The sequence below is a fragment of the Cupressus sempervirens genome, chromosome 9 (genome assembly GCF_028749045.1).
Source record: "Cupressus sempervirens isolate cs-2001-9-10 chromosome 9, ASM2874904v1, whole genome shotgun sequence".
In the NCBI taxonomy this organism is placed as follows: domain Eukaryota; kingdom Viridiplantae; phylum Streptophyta; class Pinopsida; order Cupressales; family Cupressaceae; genus Cupressus; species Cupressus sempervirens.
In genome coordinates this window covers 803806588-803824319 of record NC_143126.1, presented here as the reverse complement: position 1 = coordinate 803824319, position 17732 = coordinate 803806588, and positions in this window count along the sequence as shown.

Below are 17732 nucleotides of genomic sequence, written 5' to 3'. Positions count from 1 at the left end.
TGTCATTCCCATGTCATGCAAATATTATGGCATCCACATGTAGAGAGAAAGTGCCACCCAAGCCCGTTGTATTCAAGTTCCAAGGCATACCATCAAAGTTGAGGTTCGATGATGATCATGCAAAAATCTAAGACACTGATTTGGGACATACGAACCTGGGAGAGTTCCTTAGAATCTGCAAAAAACCCATTGAAAGGTCAGCTCTAGTATCTGCCTTGATCCATTTTGGGTTGGTAAGCATGGCTTCACATCCAGTATTAGTGCAATTAGTAGAATTGGGTATGACATTGGCTCAACATTTTATTTTTGAAGAGAGAGTGGTTAAGAGTGTGACAAGAGAAGTGGTCCTTGATCTTTGACCCGACAACATTGATTGGGTCTTCCACCTCCCGAGGGAAGATCAATTCATTAGAATCTCCTATGAAACAACAGAGAGATGATATAGGGAGCACCTAAAAGAAGCATCTAAAATCATCCAATCCTCATATCTTATTGAGAAGACTCCTTTGGGAAAGGTCATGGGAAAGGTGGACATGACTAGGGGATACATGAAGGAAGATATTGGCTATTCCATCATCCTTTTGAGCAAAGTCATGGGTCTACCAACTGTTGGCCACCTCTGCACTTTCATGATCAACTTTATTGAGACAATCAAGATGGCAAGGATGCCACTAGTCTAGGCCACCACACTAAGTGTGAACTTGTGTGAGAAATTAAGGGTAGTTAAGGACAAGAAGAAGTTCTATATGACTTCTTACATGGTTTATCTTCTTGTAGCAAGGGTGACAAACTACCCTGCTTTGTACAAAAGAAGCAATATGCAGGATCCTAATGCCTGGCCCTACATCATCTACCCTCAATTGGTGAGGGAGAAGCTCTCAGCATAGAGCAAGGAGTACAGAATTTTGAATGATGCATTCATTTTCATGGTCATCTAATTCATAGAGGGAGATTATGCAAAGAGGTTATCTGATGAGGCAAAAGCATCGATAATAGCTTTCAGGGCCTACTTCATCCAATTTAAGACATTCACATATTTGCGAGTAGTTGGTGCATCTATCATCCCTAAGAAGCTCCCCAAATATCCAAGTGACAAATTGGTGTTATTGGAGATTGCCCGATAGATTGAATTTATGTATGAGAGGGTGAAGAGACAAAGGAAACCCTATTGGACATGGCCCCTGGTCATTGGACCATACTAGGTCAAATGAAAGCAAGATATTCTATCCTTTGATTGGTAATGGGAGAATTATCCCCTCGAGGAATACAATTCCCCTAGGCTTTATTTTGATAATATCAGGAGAGTGTAGAGCCTGGCTAGTAAGGAGTTCCACCATGAAGATGTTATTGAAGATCACTGGATGAACACAAAAAATGATTACAATGTCTGCATAAGGGACTATTGTAGGATAACTTTGTATCTAGCAAAGAAGGCTCTCAAGCTAAACATCCTAGAGGAAATAAGGCAACAAGATTCATGGGAGCTGTTAGACCCCCTATTCAACTTGGACAAAATAGGAGAAAGGCCCATCATGAATGTTGAGGTTGATAGGGAGGAGGGTGATGATATAAATCATTAGGCAAGGCACATAGTCAAAATGACTAAGGATTGGATCAAGAAGCCTTTTCAACTTGATTCGATACCTAACACTATAGTCTTTCACGCTCAAGCCCGCCTTGAGAAAGGTAGAGAAAAGAAAGTTACAATTCCTACCTTTGTGGCCCAATCTCCCATCAAGCCAAAGACAGTATACCAACTTGATCGCCCGGTTGGATACTATCATCCTCCAAAGAGGAAGGGAAAGAAAAAAAGGAAGAGGATCTCCCCTTAGAGGATTCAAACCGAACAGGGTGAAGCACAAATACCTTCCCAGTAGTAGGAAGAGAGTGTACAAGGGTCTGAGGATACTGGTGCTTCCCAAGTCCAAGATGACCCTCAATTTCCTCCCTTTGTGCCTAGCCAATTAGAAGAGGGAGAGAGTTATTAGGTTTCTATTCCTCCTTCACAAGAAGAGTCAGCATCCCCTTCTACCTCCACAAAACAAAAGAGGGTTAAAATTTGAATGAAGAAAAGGCAAAGGGTGACGAAGTGAATGGTACCTTTTTTGTTTGTTCCTAAGACCATTCCAGAAGAAGAAGAAGAGACAAAATTAAGAAGAGCAGCTACCCCTATAGAGAAGAAATAGGCTAGCTAGAGCCATAAAGCAAGAAAGGAGAAAAAGTAACATGGGTGTGTTGCCATCCACCCCAGTAGGACCCTTGGAAGTCTCTTCTTTGAAAGATGAAGTACAATAGTGGGTGGATGAGCAGGGTAAAGAAGGTGATGGCATTTTCAAAATGTCATATTTTTATTTTATGCCCATGGGAATGGAGTTTATTGGGGATAAGATAAGGGATACCCCTACAAGTGAACCTCAATAGGAAGATTGGATGCAAATGTTTCTAGATTCACAAGGTCTCGATCTTACTCCCCCATCTCCACCACAAGTCACGGTGGTAGATAAATGCTCTATTACTCCTCCACCTTAGGGTTTAGAAGAGAAATAGGTTCATAAGGAAGTAGCACAAGGGGAGGAACTGGAACAAATGGTGATCGATGAAGTGTCAAAGGAGGGACAAATGGTGGAATATTCTCAACCACCTTCCCAAGACACTGAGGTGCAAGCTATGGGGTCCACTAAAATAGAGGCCATAGAAGAAGAGCCTGGACAAAGGGGAAGTACTTCAAGGAGGAGTGACAAGGGGAAGGAGGTAGCAGAACATACTCCTTCATCCTTGAGAGGCAGGTCTTTAGCTAAGCACATCCCAAGATGGCTCTAAAAAGAAATAATGAGGAGTGCCAAATCTCAATTCCATGCTGATGAGGAAGACATTTTTAAAATTGTGGAGAATCTAGATAAACCTGAGTCCCTGTTACATGAGGCAAGACCATTGGCATCTGTTACCAATACATGAGACCAGAAATTGTTTGTGCAAGTGGCTATCCCTCCTAAAGACACAAATATAGAAAGCCTTGGTCCCAAGATTATCAACTCAAAGAGGTGATGCTAGGAAGACCCACATGGGATACAACTTGACTGATGGTGACCATGGGAATCAAAGAAGTCTTCAAGAGCATTTAGCAAGAAGAGGTTGAACTCCAAACACTTCAAAGACAGAACAAGATCCCAAGGGGATATTTAGCTAAAGTGGTTTGTCCTCTTGATCCTGAGCACCCCGAGGACACATTGAATACCATATTTAGAGAAGGGGAAACTATGCATGTGGATCCATTTTTGAAACCCTATCAACAATGGCAAGAAAGTTTTGAGGATAAAGGAATTTTGATAATTTAGGAGAATCTAAAGTTACTGCACACTACACAGGAGAATGTGAATAAGATGGTAGCGATTTTGAAGCGAGACTTTAGCATCATGGATGAAGTAAGGGCCTGGAGTAAGGATTTACAAATTTTGCAGACAATAAAGGGCCAAAGGTATAGAGTTTTGGTAGATGTTTATACTATTGAAGGATTAGATTTGATCAAAGATTGGATAGAGAAGATTGCTGAAAGAAATAAAGTAATGGAAACATTACATGTGGAGATTCATAGGCTCAATGTTCAAGCCCAAGAGAAAATTTTGGAAGTAGAGAAGCATTAAAGTGATGCTGGTTTAAGGATTTTTGAGGATGAAGAATGAGAGAAATTTTTGCCTATAGAGGTAGTAGTGGAAAGTTTTAAGTTGTTTGTGGGAGCTACTAATGATGAGGATATGTAGCAAGCCTTTAGGACTTAAGAAGCTTTATTAGAATTGGATACCAAAATCAGCGATTTTGCTAATACCTGGATTGAGGTAGACAATTACAAGAAAAAAGTCAAGGACAAGTATGAGGCTTTGGATTTACCAGATGTGGCTAAAATTACTAAGATTATAGAGAAATTCAAGAGCAAACATCCAAACATAGCTTTGGGATGAAGAAGAACAAAACCCAAATACCAAAATTTCAATTTTGACACTTAGTAAAATTTTGAGATAGGTGCATAGCTCCGCAACTGTGCAAGTCCATAGGTTCGTAGGTCCACAGGTCCAAAAGTTTCGTCAACAATTAACTGCCAATTCCAAAAATAGAGCTTTCCATGCATCAAAAATGCATTCTGATGGCAGTTTAACTCCGAAAAATGCCCTGTGAAGGATCAACTTTCAATTTTGGCACTTCCAGACACTTCCACTTCAACTTGGAGCTTTCTCATTCTTTCTTCTCCCATAATTCTTTATTTTTTAACATGTAAAGGCTCATGCATCCAATTAATGAATAAAACATGGATGGAGTCTTGTTTAGCACCAATTAGATTTTAGTTTGTATATAATTAGTTTATTTTATTATTTAAAAGCATTTTTATTGCACGAATAATATCTCTCACTCTCAACACAAATTGAGGAGACAATTTCTTATAAATACCCCATTGTAATATGGAATGAGGGCCATTGTTATTTCATAATAAAATTATGCTTTTGGTGCTCACATTTGGAGTGTAGTAATTCTTTCCTGAATGTGTCATTGTTTTGTGGATTTATTTTTATGGAATTCTGATTGAGCCAAAGGTTTATTGCTTTGTTTCTCATTGTGCATTCTATTAGTTATGGTGTTTGTTATGGTATTGACGAATTCTGCTACGTAACTAGCTTGAGAAGAAATCATCAAATTGTGCTTACATAACTTTTCATCTCGCATGAGCGCACTTTTGTGGCCTTTTGATTTGATGAAGGGTGAAACATCATACGATCACTAAGTTTCTCATCGACGATTGCACCAGTGGAATCAGGGAAGCACTACTCCTTCTTTCATTGGTTATTTATCGATCTCTTTGAAAGCTTAATTTGTAGGCATGTCATTCTCCACAATTTATGTCTATTAGGAATTTCAATTTCATGTTATTTACTTTCAAGTTTCATTATTTGCTTTGCTAACCCCTTGTTAGAATAGGAATTCATATTAGTTGCATTGTTAGCTTGCATTCATTAGAAAAACCACAAAAATACAAAAACATAGTTTTCTTGCATGTTTTATTTTGAAGCAACGTGCAAATTCTTTCTCTCATCTGAAATCAAAATGAACCAAAAAAATCCTCCTTGTGAAAAATCACATTTATCTTCAACTGAATGGATTCTAGTAGGTCGCAAGATCAACCCAAAACCTTGGAGTTTATTCACAAAATTAGCTTTTCAAGAGAGGAGTTTGCAAGAATTCCTACCATTTAACATCGTGCATAATGACAGCTCAACACTTATCCCATACTACATGTGTATGGTGTGTGTGTGTGTATATTTTTTTTATGCATGACGTTTCTAATGTGGTTAAGGAAGGCAGTCGTAGTCACCTACTAATCAAGATCTACACGATGCACCACTTCTTGCTATTACCTGTTTCGTTTAGTAAATGTGTTTGTACATGTGCAAATTTTATGCAGATTACAAACACCAAGTACCAACTTCCTTGAATTGACAGGATGAGCATACCCTATCGCAATATCTCAATGGTAAGAGAGGGGAGATAAATTCTTAAGTCCAAATCCTAACCTTTAAACCAATTGTCCTAAAAAATTAGGATAGGTATCTGAGATGATTACCCTTTCGAATGCGTCTTATAATGTAAATTTGTGATTATAACCTTATATTTTGATCTTGTATGTGGTATTTTATGATGGGTTTTCGTATTTCATCTTATAGGTCTTTGGTGATTTTTCTATTAATTAAGTCAAATCAAAAGATTAAATTCATGATTTAAGTTAATGAAAAATTATTATGATATTTTCAATATTTAATTATATTTAATTAATTGTGAAATTAATTAAATTTAAAGAGAAAATTATAGTCTAGTTCGAGTGCATAATAATATTTATTTAATTTAATATTAATATATTTAGGAGATCATTTTTAAATAAATGCAAAATATTATTATTAATAAATATTTTATCAATTAACGCTTCGAAAACAAATTAAAGAGTGAAAAAGAAATTAATTTATTAAAGATATTCAAATTTTCATACAATATGTATGAAGTTTCCAAAAAGTTCTTAAAGAGTTAAAAAGTTGTGATCAAGGAGTTCCCTTGGGTGATTGCATAATTAGTGCCCCGAATTTAGGAGAGAACTCCTTATCAATAATTGAGGGTCCATTTTCTAGGGACTAAGAATTTTCACAAAGAAGGTTTTGAGAGAAGAGATTTCTCTCACAATCTTTGGGTGTTTGTAAATTAGCATCAGAACCAGGTAGATCCTTGTGTTTTGTTCACCTAGTTAATTATGTAATTTAATATTCTTTTCTTCATCATGACTGTGAATTGTTTATCCGAATTTCATTGTGAGGAATCTTTCAATAGTCTATTTTGAAATTACTAGCATTTTATTTTTCTTATCAAAGTATTGATAGAACTTCTTCAAAAAAAAAAAATATATATATATATATATAAAACAAATTGGCATTGGGAGGGGGATTGTTTTATTTATTATAAAATGATTTTATATATATATATATATATATATATATATATATATATATAAAAGAAAAAACAAAGGAGGAGAGGCAAGTTTTACCCCACCACCTCTTTTTTCCTACCTCTGGGAGCATAATCACTATTGCTCGCAAGGTACTGGAATAGCAACAATACTCTGTACTGTTGCAGCCGCAGGCCCCTGTAGCAACAGCCGTTAGGGCAGCCATGCAGCTTTTAGAGGTCAGCGAGCCCTAAACCCAATGTTTCATAAGTTTCAAATTTTATTTTTAAAATTTTTTTAATTTAATTTTTATTAGATTTAAATTATTATTTATTAATATTTTTTATTAATATTTAATAATTTAACAAATAATTAATAAATATTAATATAGTTGTTTATTTTATAATGTTTAATTAATCAAATTAAATTTAGTTTAATTAAGTTTGATTAATAATGAATATCATTTAATGAAGTTTTAAATTTATTTTATTATTATTATTAATGATATTGATTTTAATAAAATTGTAATTATTTTATTTACAAATAAATTATTATTATTTTAATAATTTAATAAATTATTTTAGAATATTTAACTTATATCGAATAAGGGTAATTGTGCATTTTGTTCAAGTACAAAAAATGGGTTAAATAGTAAGGGTTAAAGTGTAAATCTTATGTACTTGAAAACTTCTATTGAAATAAAATTTAAACTTTATTGCTACATCAAACTATGTGTTTTCAAAATCAAACCAAACTATGAAACTACACTATTACTTGTATGTTGTCTATGTTTTGGGTTTGGGTTGACTAGAGTGTTCACCAATTTTAGGACATCTACCAAGGACTTAGGAGTTTTGTGTTTGTGATATTATGATTTGACCTTCATCTTTTAAACTCAACCCTGGTAATGTGTATGGTATGCTTTATGATGAGTTTTGGATCTATTGTCCATTATTGCTTTTAGTGTTCTTGTGTGATAACATGAGGAATGTTATGACATATTTTTCTTGACCTTTGAGTCTTTAATTAGTTATTTTTGGGATGCTTTCCAGTTGCTTGTAAAGAACTGAGGTGTTACTATGATTTATCTTTTGATGCTTTCCAATCACTTGTATTAGACTGAAGTGAAAAAAACTATGATTCTTTGATTTGTACTTTTATGAGCTTAGGGTAGGTTATCTATATGTAATGTGTCATGTCCCCTATTCAAATAATTATAAAAATAAAAAAACTTTGTTAAGGCAAGCGGGATCCAAAAAGGTGAAATTTCGGAAAAAGGGGTTAATCTTTGGAAACCAATGGACTAATAAATAAAAATTATTATTAAATTATATTTTATTAACCCCTCTTGGACGTGAGTTAGGGTTATGCCCTCTTTAAAAGGGGTTTGGAGGCATTTTGGGCTCATTCTACATCTTGATTCTTGCTAATTTTCTTGTTGTTCTTCAGAGGCTGCCAAACCTGTGGAGAAGGAGACCCAAGAACGGGAGTTTGCAGGTTTCTAGGAAGGCTAAGGACGGGATTTTGAAGCCATTCCATGTGCATGCTCATACAGAGTTTGCCCTTGTGCTGAATAGTGTCGATTTGGGTGTTTTCGGGGTTGTTTTTGGTTTGAATTTGGTTTTTCAGTTGAGTGTTTCATATCAGTTTGGTTTGCTACTGTATTTCAGACTTTATGATGTTAAAATAGAGCTGAATATATGTATTGGGTGGATTAAACTTCTGAGATAATTTATGAGTGTTTTGTGGTGTTTCCGGGCATTTTTGTGTTAATTTCGGGAGCCCGATTGAGCATAGTTTTGCCCTACATTTGTGATCTATTGTGTAAGGGCTATATAAATCTAGAAATGTCATTTTGTAGGCTGTTATGCTGCTGAAATTTCTGTAAAAATGTCCATTTTCAGATTTATTAATAATTTGTGAAGTTGTGAAGTTTTTGACACTAATTTGGACATACCCGATTTGGGTTTTATTGGAAAATTGGCAGATCTTTGTAATATTGGTTGTTTGATTTTAAAGTTCTGATTTGAGGCTGGAAATATCATAAAAAAATCAGTAAAGGGACATTACAGTGGTATCAGATCCGTGATCTTGCCAGCCTGAGGGTTTGTAGAAGTTGCATGTCAGTTTTAACAACTACCCAGATCTTGCATGTCAAGTTTTGATAACTACCCAGATCTTGCATGTCATATTTTATGATTGCGTGCAACTAAGTGAAAGAGAAAAAAGATATTTGCAGCGAGAAAAGAATAAAGAAATTTTGATCAAACCCCCAGTTGAAAGCAAAAGTACAAAATCCAAGGAAGAAAAAAGTATGGCTGATCCAGATGAGATGGCAAAGAAATTCTTCCAAGACATCCAAAATACTCAGAAGCAAACAGTGGATGGTTTGGCGGAAACTAGAGAGGCTTTGCGAATATTGACAGAAAAATTAAAAGGAATTGCATCTATTGATGAGAAAGGGAGCACTTCAGAGGAGCCGAGAAATGGGAGATCCACACCATCTAAATCAACCAAATCTATTTTCTTGCCTGCAGATGAGCCACCAGTACCAAATCCAGCCATTAATCCAGTGGAAGAGGTTACAGGTAATTTGATTACATTAAGAGCTACTTACAATGGCTTAGATGATGACTTTCGTAGTTTAGTTCCTTTTAGAGAATATGTGGAAATGATGAATGCTTTGATGCCCAAGAAAGAGAACAGGAGGGAGCATGACACAAGTGGAAGAAAGCTCAAAAATAAAATAAGCAAGTTTACAGCACCTACTTTTGATGGAACAAATAAAATTTCAGCTAGAGCATGGCTACAAAAATTATAAACTTTCTTCACACTTAACCCCATGAAAGAGAGTGATGCTATTCAATTTGCAAGTCTACACTTGGAAGATGTAGCCTATGATTGGTGGTATCATGGAACGACTACTCAAGGTCACGATCAGGTAACTACATTTGAAGATTTCAGTCAAAGGGTGATAGATAGATTTGACCTCAAGGATGATGAAGAGTACTTTAAAGAATTATCAAAGTTGAAGCAAACCAAATTAGTTAATGAGTATATAGAAGAATTTCAAAAAGTGGTTGTTATGGTACCTGATATGAGTGAAAAGAGGATCGTTTATCTTTTTTTTGATGGTTTAGAAGATTCTGTTAAGGGTTTGGTTAAGGCTTTCTCACCCTCAACCTTACAGGAAGCTATCAAAAGAAGTTTGCAACTTGAAACTTGCGTGCCTATGAAATCAATCACTAATCAAAAACCCCCAAATCTTTGGCAACATAAGGGAAATTTTCAGAAAAAGACTTTCCCAACACTACCACCAAAAGATGTGACAAATGTGGCAAAAAAGAAGGTAGATGAAGAGACTAGGAGTGAATTACGAAGGAAAAAGCTTTTTTTTACTTGTAGAGAACCATGGGTTCTAGGACACAGATGTTTGGGGAAAGGTCAAGTGCACTATATTGAAGTTGCTTCAGAATCTGATTCAAATGAGCATGAAGAATTTCATGATACTAAGGAGGAGGTAGAAGAAGAGAAAGTAAAAGAAATCAGCAAGGATGGCACTTTAGCAGCATTATCAGGAGTCCCAAGATACCATCCCTTTCGAATTCGAGGGGTACTAGCAGGGCAAAGGTTGACTGTTCTTCTTGATAGTGGGGCAACTCACAATTTTATTGATGAGGGATTTGTCATGAAAAGAGGGCTTAAAGAAGAAGATTTTGAGGGATTCAATGTTACTGTAGCTGATGGATTCACTATGCCTTGCACACAGGTGGTGAAACAACTCAAGATGACCTTAGGAGATTATGAGTTATGTGATGACTTCTATGTGGTTGGTATTGGGGAGACAGATCTTGTATTGGGTGTTCAATGGTTGCACTCTATCGGAGGCTATTACATGAACCATCAAACTATGGAGTTTAAATTTCATTCCAATGGGAAAGAAGTCATATTGAGAGGGTTATCGAATGGAGCACCTAAGGCGGTCTCTGCAAAGAGGATGGAGAGGACTTTTCGAAGAGGACAAGTAACATGGGCAGCAAGAGTCATAATCCAACCAACAAGATCTCCCAAGAATCAAGGTAATTTCCATTTTGAAATTCAAAATATTCTTGATAAGCATAGTATAGTTTTCAATGACTTGCCTCCAGGATTACCACCAGATAGAGGTTTTGAGCATGTTATAGAGTTAGAACAGGGTGCCAAACCAGTTATAACAACCCCATACCGCCATCCAAGAGGTTATAAGGAAGAAATTGAAAAAACTATTAAAGAACTCCTAGACATGGGATTCATAAGGCCTAGCTCTAGTCCATTTGCATCATCTGTGGTACTTGTCAAGAAAAAGGATGGTACAATGAGAATGTGTATAGACTACAGGGCTGTAAACAAGAAGACCATAAAAAATAGGTATCCCATACCACGCATAGATGAACTCATTGATGAGTTACATGGTGCTGTATACTTCTCAAAAATTGACTTAAGATCAGGCTACCATTAAATCTGAATGAGGAGTGAAGATGTGGAAAAGACTGCTTTCAGATGTCACTATGGGCACTTTGAATTTCTTGTTATGCCATTTGGACTCACTAATGCACCAGAAACATTCCAATCTTGTATGAATAAGGTATTCAGTCAGCATCTTCAAAAATTTGTTTTGGTATTTTTTGATGATATCTTGATATACAGTAAAACATGGGAAGAGCATCTAAAGCACATAGACACTGTTTTGGGAATCTTGGAGCAGCAATCCTTCTATGCTAAGCTATCCAAATGTGAGTTTGGTTTGATAGAGATCCTATATTTGGGACATATTATAAGCTCTAAAGGAGTACAGGTTGATCAACAAAAAATCCAGGCAATTTTGGATTGGCCTCCACCCACTAATCTTACACAGTTGAGAGGTTTCTTTGGGTTGTGTAGCTACTATAGGAGATTTGCCAAGGGATTTTCTTAGCTTGCTGCCCCCTTGACTGATTTGACAAAGAAAGGAGCTTTTTTTTGGACAGAAGAGGCACAAAAAACATTTGATAAGCTTAAGGAGGTAATGAGTTCATGTCCTATGCTTGCAATTCCAGATTTCTCTTTACCTTTTGTTGTTGAATGTGATGCTTCAGGAGAAGGTATAGGGGCTGTCCTAACTCAAAGGGGACATCCAATAGCATTTGAGAGTCAAAAATTAAATCAATCAGAGAAAGGGTACTCCATCTATGATAAGGAAATGTTGGCAATCATGCATGCACTTCATAAGTTTAGACAATATTTGGTATGTGGGAGATTCATTGTAAAGACAGACCATAATAGCCTCAAGTTCTTCTTGAACCAAAGGGATTTGAATGATCGTCAACAAAAATGGGTAAGAAAATTGCAAGCTTATGATTTTGATATTGAATACATGAAAGGAAAGAATAATGTGGTTGTTGATGCTCTCTCAAGAAAGCCCACTTTGTGTTCCTTATCATCTATCTCTGCTGATTGGAAAGTCTCCATAATTTTAGAGTATGCTAAAGATTCATTTGCCACCAAGATTTTGGATAAGTTAGTGGATGATAACAGGTACAAGGTTGTTGATGAATTGATTTATTACAAGAACAGGATCTTCTTAGTGCCAGGGTCAAAAACTAAGGAGAGGATATTGAGGGCCTTTCATGACACACCTTTGGCTGGTCACCAGGGATACTTCAAGACATACAGGCAAATTCGAGAGTGGTTTTCATGGAAGGGTATGAAGGAGGGTGTCCTTAAACACATTAAGGAATGTATGGTATGCCAACAAAGCAAGAGTGAGCAAAATTTTCCTACAGGGTTGTTGCAGCCACTTCCTATTCCTGAACAAAAATGGGAAAGTATTTCCATGGATTCCATCACTGGGTTGCCCAAGGTTCAAGGTAAGGATTGCATATATGTGGTGGTAGATAGACTAACTAAGTATGCACATTTCTTTCCTATCACATCTGATTTCAAGGCATCACAAGTGGCCGAATTGTTCTTCAAGGAAATTTTTAGATTACATGGTTTGCCTAGAAACATTGTTAGTGACTGGGACAGTAGATTCCTCAGCTCTTTTTGGAAGGAGCTCTTTCATTTGGCAGGAACTGAACTCACTCCCAGTACTAGCTATCACCCTCAAACAGATGGACAAACAGAGATAGTTAATAAATGGATAGAAGGATATTTGAGGAACTATGTTTCAAATCAACAACATGCTTGGGTGAAATGGTTACACCTAGGGGAGTATTGTTACAATACATCTCATCACATGTCTATTGGTATGCCTCCTTTTCATGCTCTTTATGGTTACGATGCCCTTTCCTTTGTTGATCTAATACTTTCCGATAGCAGAGTACCCGCAGCAAGTGATTTCATCAAGCAAAGCCAAGACATAATAAGGTCCCTCGAGGATAATCTACAACATGCACAAAACCAACAAAAGATATATGCTGACAGGAAAAGGATTGAAAGATCTTTTGAGGTGGGAGATTTGGTATTTGTTAGGATGCAGCCATATAAGCAAAGCACCTTGAAGAGAAGTGGGGCAGAGAAACTCAAGCCAAGGTTCTATGGGCCTTATAAAATCATCAAGAAGGTAGGAGAGGTAGCTTATGAATTGAAGCTCCCACCAAACAGCAAAATACATAATATTTTTCATGTATCTTGCTTAAAGAAGGTTCTAGGCCAGCAAACCATAGTATCTACAGAATTACCACCTCTTGATGATGAAGGGAAATTAGTTTTGATACCAGAAGAGATTTTGGATACAAGAGAGAAAAGGTTGAGAAATAGGAGCATCATAGAGCATTTGGTCAAATGAAAAGGATTACCACTAGAGGATGCAACTTGTGAAGGAGAACATATTATTGAGAATTCCAACCTTCATTGCTTGAGGACAAGCAATATTTGGGAGGGGAGGACTTGTCATGTCCCCTATTCAAATAATTAAAAAAAAAAAAAAAACTTTGTTAAGGCAGGCGGGCTCCAAAAAGGTGAAATTTAGGAAAAAGGGGTTAATCTTTGGAAACCAATGGACTAATAAATAAAAATTATTATTAAATTATATTTTATTAACCCCTCTTGGACGTGAGTTAGGGTTATTCCCTCTTTAAAAGGGGTTTGGAGGCATTTTGGGCTCATTCTACATCTTGATTCTTGCTAATTTTCTTGTTGTTCTTCAGAGGCTGCCAAACCTGTGGAGAAGGAGACCCAAGAATGAGAGTTTTTAGGTTTCCATGAAGGCTAAGGATGGGATTTTGAAGCCATTCCATGTGCATGCTCATACAGAGTTTTCCCTTGTGCTGAATAGTGCCGATTTGGGTGTTTTCGGGGTTGTTTTTGGTTTGAATTTGGTTTTTCAGTTGAGTGTTTCATATCAGTTTGGTTTGATGCTGTATTTCAGACTCTATGATGTTAAAATAGAGCTGAATATATGTATTGGGTCATGATTAAACTTCTGAGATAATTTATGAGTGTTTTGTGGTGTTTCCGAGCATTTTTGTGTTAATTTCGGGAGCCCGATTGAGCATAGTTTTGCCCTACATTTGTGATCTGTTGTGTAAGGGCTATATAAATCTGAAAATTTCATTTTGTAGGATGTTATGCTGCTGAAATTTCTGTAAAAATGTCCATTTTCAAATTTATTAATAATTTGTGAAGTTGTGAAGTTTTTGGCACTAATTTGGACATACCCGATTTGGGTTTTATTGAAAAATTGGCAGATCTTTGTAATATTGGTTGTTTGATTTTAAAGTTCTGATTTGAGGCTAGAAATATCATAAAAAAATCAATAAAGGGACATTACATAATGTCAGGAAGTGGCTTGCAATGGAGGCCAAGACCTAAAATGTTTGCTATGGTAACCCATTGTAAGTTGTTTAATAAGTGAAAACACTACACTAAATGAGAGTAAAATGAACCTAATAAGAGTCTTGTCTTTCCTTGCCCATACCTCGAGTGCTAGTACAGACTAGGATGGGAGTAGAGAGGATGCTTGGTTGTGACCATGCATCATTAGTATGCCTTGTTAGTATCAAGGGATACTAGTACCACATAGAGTCACTAGGGGGTCGGGCTCAAGTTAGTGTGCTGTGGTAACTCTAGCGTTGATTCGTGCGATGACACTCACACACTTAGATAGTACATTCCCTAAGTGTCTTTGTTTGCCTTTGGGTCTAGATGTCAATTTATCTTGGAACCTTTGAGTTAGATTACTTTTAGGGTCTCCTTGACATAGATATTACTTTTGATTTTGGGATTGATATCCTATTTGGAACTTGAGACTATCTCCTTAGCATGGTGGGAGTGGACCTTTTTGGGTTACCATGAGGTCGGGTGGTAGTGCTTTTTACTCTTACCATTGAGATCTATCCATTGATGTCATGACTAGAGTTCCTTGTCTATATTTCCTTTCATTCTATCTTTATGTATTATGATGGATGGTTATATCTTTATTATGGGCAATTTCACTTATTGTATTGTACTTTGTTTCATGGATCCATAAGGGATGATGTAATCTATTTTTCTAAATGTATATTCTTTCATACTTTCATACCCTATGACATGTATAGTGAATCATTTTGTATTCCAAATTGTATTGCCAAGTGGCATTCAGAACAAATGTATATTATTTAAGTGGAATGGACTTGTAGTTGTACTTTCATGTGGATGTGTTATTAATTAGACTTAGTATTATTTAAATTTAAATGTGATTCAATGTCTTGGGATCCTTAAGGAATGCAATATATTATGTTTTCTTATGTGTGATGTATGATATTGCTTTCACTACTTTATGATTGTTTTTCATGTTATTCTTTTTTTTTTTTTAAATACTTGGCAAACTTAGTTAAACTTTAGGTCAGTTCTTTTGGATCCCTTGGTAGGGCGATACAAACAACAAAGGTAAGAACTCTAAACCTACTTGTCATAATTATGGTAAGAAAGGACATACTGCTAATGTGTGTAGGAGCAGGATTGTAAATCAAAATGTCAAGCATAAAAGCATGGTTCACTATCATAAGTGCAACAAATAAGGTCATCAGGCACATGAATGCAAAACTATGACCATGCACATACAAAGATTTGAAGGATATTGTTACAGTTGTTAGAAGTATGGACATAGAGCTTTTGAGTGCAGCTTTAAAACCATGTGGTCATCAAACAAGCAAACAAAGGTAAGGAACAATGGCAACTCTTATAATTGGGATTATAATACAAGATATAGCTATCATTATTGTCAAGAATATGGACATGTTCATGAAAATTATATTAGAACACACTTCAAAGGTGACTACAATGTTTTTTTGAGTCAAACCACATGTTTTAGCTATTTAAAGATTGGTCACATCAGTTGATATTGTCCAGAAAAGTCAAAGGCACTAAATTTGTGAGTTTGATAAAGGCAAAGGCAAGGTAGATGTTGAAAATGTTAGAAATGAAATGAACAAGACATGAAAGAAAAAGGGTGATTGCAACACATCAAATGAAGAAAGGATCACTTCACCCAATGGGTCAGGTGATCACACCTCATCAAACTAAGCAATCAAGAGGTATGTGGGATTAATATTCATAAGTTATATCATACATCAGTTCCCAAAGAATTTAGTACTGAAAAGTCTACATAAGCATGAATAAAGATGCAAGATGTTATTAGGAATCAAAGAAAAATCTTTAAGTTTTTCATGTTACTATCAAGCATGAAAAGTTTCCTATGAGTGTTGAGTGAATTAATAGAAGATGTCAAGCTAACAGAATAGCTAGTTGATGTCGAGCTCATAATGGTTGTCGAATGAATGGAAAACTAGTGGATGTCAAGTGAGCTTGAAATTGGTTGATGTTGAGCTTACAGTTGAGTAAGAATTCAACATTTATTGTAGGATTTCAAAAGGGTATTTGATCAATTTCAACTCATTTTACATCATTTTAAAATTGAGAAAGAGAAAAAGGAGCAAGAGGTGATCAAAAAATTCATCCGAAGTGATTATAGAAGATTTGAGCAGTGATTCAACACCATTTCATCAGATCTTGCAAGGAATTTATCAAGTGTTGAGTTATGTTGTTTATATTTTTGTAAACCCTAGTTTCACATAATGGCATCGAGTTCAAAGGGTGTAGAAGGAAAGGATGTTTTGAATGTTCAACACATTAGTAATTAGGTTAAACAACCAATATTCAAGGCCATACCTGATATTGCTTATAAACAAGACCCTCAATGTGTTATCTATGATACCACCGAAAGTTTTAATGATTAAAGATGTTAGGAAATGTTACAACTATAAAATTGGAAGTATAGATGATATGGAGATCAAGCAAGTATATGATAGACTTTTTCAGAATGGTGTGTTAAGGCAATAATTTAAAATTGTAGATAAGAAAGGGTTAACTCATGCCATAGATTTCCTACATGTTTTCAAAACTAAATGGATTAGGATTGCATTAAGAAAAATTCATGATAGTTCTCTATGGTTAGACAATGGACCTATCAAAATAACCAAGAGAATAATCCATAGGGTAAAAGGTATCCAACCCTAGATCAACCTAAGACTTTGAGGAGTGATTCAAAAGAGATTATTGAGAAGAATACAAGAGCTGTGTGGAATAAGAGAGGAATGATAATCGACACCATTATAGATCCATTGATGACTTTGCAATAAGGGTAATTGTACATAAGTTTTACCAATCTATCAGATTGAATAGTGTGCCTTGTATTGTAGTAGATGTTGGTTATAAGATTGTGAAGAAAGATCACACATATGATCTTGTAGAATTAAAACTACAGAAGATGGTTGAAAACCTAGGAGCAATGAGAAAGACTAAGAATGCTCAATGCAAATTTGGTTCTATTTTGATATGTATTTTCTTTTATGTTCAAAACACTTTTCCTACATTTGGCACAATTTCTTGGAAAACAAACAAGTTAGTGGCAGTACAAATTGGTGAGTTCATTGAACAATTGGGTGAAAACTTTGAATCTATAATGACCGGCTATTTTGAGGACTTTAAGTAGTTTATGTAGAAAAGATTGAGAATTCTAGTATCTTCAGTGGAAAAATATTATGATGATGTTTGTTTCCTAGTGGATGCTAACTATACATTTGTTCAAGCAGCAACACCAAGGGTAAGATGGTTGAGACCATTAGGTTATGAAATAAATGTAGATGAAGCCTCTGTAGCAATAACTACTTTACTTGTAGAAGACATTGATAAAGATGCAAAAGCATTTGGAAATTATGAGATGGCCAAGTCTAAAATCACTATGGAACTAAAGATT